The sequence below is a fragment of the Alexandromys fortis genome, unplaced genomic scaffold, assembly GCF_014885135.2.
Source record: "Alexandromys fortis isolate MF-2015 unplaced genomic scaffold, M_Fortis_MF-2015_v1.1 scaffold_242, whole genome shotgun sequence".
Lineage (NCBI taxonomy): Eukaryota > Metazoa > Chordata > Mammalia > Rodentia > Cricetidae > Alexandromys > Alexandromys fortis.
Window position 1 is genome coordinate 879,799 of NW_026068123.1, and position 2,841 is coordinate 882,639.

The following is a 2,841-nucleotide window of genomic DNA, read 5'->3' on the forward strand; positions in this document are numbered from 1 at the left end:
TGTAAAAGTGCGGGGCTGGAGGGATAGCTCAGTGGTTAAGAGCATTGCCTGCTCTTCCAAAGGTTCTGAGTTCAATTCCCAGCAACCACATGGTGGCTCACAACCATCTGTAAATGAGGTCTGGTGCCCTCTTCTGGACGGCAGACATACACACAGACAGAATATTGTATACATAATAAATAAATAAATATTTTAAAAAAATGTAAAAGTGCCTGGCAGCGGCGGAGCATGCCTTTAATTCCTTTACTCAGGAGTTGGAGGTAGAAGCAGGTGGATTTCTGAGTTCGAGGCCAGCCTGGTCTACAGACAGAGTTTCAGAACAGCCAGGGCTATGCAGAGAAACCTTGTCTTGGGAACAAACAAACAAACGGAAAAAAAAAAAAAAAAACAACCAAAAAAGTAAAAGAAATAGTTAAGCCGGGCAATGGTGGCGCATGCCTTTAATCCCAGCACTCGGGAGGCAGAGGCAGGCGGATCTCTGGGAGTTCGAGACCAGCCTGGTCTACAGAGCTAGTTCCAGGACAGGCTCCAAAGCCACAGAGAAACCCTGTCTGGAAAAACAAAAAAAAAAAAAAAAAATAGTTAAAATGGAAAATGCTTAAAATAGAGAAAGGGAAGAGGGTGTGACTTTGTGGTAGTGCACTTGCCTAGCAAGTGAGGCTCAGGACCTCCATCCCCAGCCACTGCAGAGAAAGAAAGTAAGAAAAAGACGGAGGGAGGAAACTGTAAGAGTCTGTTAGTTTAGTCTGGCACTTCGTGGACCGTGGTAGGAAGCACAGTATACTAATAGATCAGAACTTCCAGGTCATCCATGACTGTATAGCCAGCTTCAGGAAAGCCTGGGCTACATGAAAACATCTCGGAAACTTAAATAGGGGTTAGAGAGACGGCTCCACTTAGCACTCACTCTTGCAGAGAGCACTTCAGATCCTTACACCCATGCTGGACAACTCACAACCACCTGTAACTCCAGATCCAGTGATCTCATGTTCTCTTCTTCCGGACTCTGAGGGCACTGAACTCAAAGGGACAAATATAAATACAGATAAAATTATAATAAAACCAATATTATGAGGCTAATTAAATAAGGAGCTGGAGAAATGACTCAGAAACTATGAGTATATACTACTCAGCAGTGTGTGTGTGTGTGTGTGTGTGTGTGTATGTGTGTGTAGACTACCATGGCCAGCAGAGCAATGTTCTTTTCTTTAATTAATTAATTAGTTCAAGACAGGGTTTCTCTGTGTAGCTTTGAAGTCTGTCCTGGAACTTGCTCTGTAGACCAGAGATCCGCCTGCCTCTGCCTCCCAGGTGCTGGGATTAAAGGCCTGCGTCACCTTGCCTGGCTAAAGATAGGTATTATAGATTGACAAGCTCTTGATAAGGGTCTGGGGGAGGATCGAGGGTGGTACTGGCCAGGCCACACAGTTATCACCGTGGTTACCAGGCTATTAACCATGCCCACTCCCAGCGTTCTGGGCAGATAACAGGGTAAGCATCTTTTCCTTTGCAGGAACAACTCCCCGTGTTTAACATTCCAGGTTCCCCTGCTCATCTGGAAGCACAAAGACTTCAATGCCTCCTAGGCCCCCCCCACTTTTTTTTAATTTTTAAAGAGATAATTGTGGCTGTAATAGAGACCAAGGTTTAATGCATCGAAAGAGGGCATTGGATACTGGAACTGAAATCACAGACTGCTGTGAGCCAACATATGGGTGATGGGAATTGAACCTAGGTCCTTTGAAAGAGCTTTAACTTCTGAACCATGCCTCTTGTCACAACAGCTGTTTTTTGTTTGTTTGTTTGATTTTGTTTTTTTTTTGTTTTGTTTTGTTTTGTATTTTTTTGTTTTTCGAGACAGGGTTTCCCTGTAGATTTGGAGCCTGTCTTGGAACTAGCTACTGTAGAGCAGGCTGGCCTTGAACTCACAGAGATTCCCCTGCCTCTGCCTCCCCAAGTGCTGGGATTAAAGGTGTGTGCCACCACTGCTTGGCAAGGTACAAATTTTTATATGAAGTCTCTTTTTGTTTTCATTTATTTTACATACCAACCACAGTTTCCCCTTTCTCCTCTCCTCCTGTTCCTGTCCTGTGTGAAATCTTTATATCAACTTTCCAGTATGGAGAAAGAACTCAGAGAGGTTAGGCAATTTCCCCACTGCCACACAGTGAGCATGGGGGGAGGAACAAGGCCTTAAATCCCAGGAAGCAGGACTGTGAAGCCCATATCCTCTCCAAAATTGTACAGCAGATTCCTGGGCATATTTTTGTCAAATTATATATTTAGTCCTTTGGTCCCATATAGTATAGCATTGGGGGTGGCAGGGGATGAGGAGAAAGTGAGTTTGGTAAGACATGACATGTGGGCATACATTTGTATGGAAATAGCTTGAACGAATGACAGTTTTCAGAGAGACAAGGCTGGGTGTGGTGGCGGCACACACCTTTGATCTCCAGGGCTCTACACAGACAAACCTTGTCTCTAAGAAAAAAAAAAAAGGTCTATTTTTTGTTTCATTTTTTTCCAGAACACAACTGTAATCCTAGCACTTGGGAGTGAGTAGGAGTCTCTGAAGTCAAGGCCTCCCTGGCTAACATAGGGAGCTCCAGGCCAGCCAGTGGGATGGGGTGAGACCCCGACTTAGCCACAAGAACACCTGGGAGCAGCTGGGTGGTGGTGGCACATGTCTTTAACCCCAGCACTTGGGAGGCAGAGGCAGGTGGATCTCTGTGAGTTTGAGGCCAGCCCGGTCTACAAGAGCTAGTTTCAGGACAGGCTCCAAAGCTACAGAGAAACCCTGTCTCGAAAAACAAACAAAAAAAAAAAGAAAAAGAAAAAAGA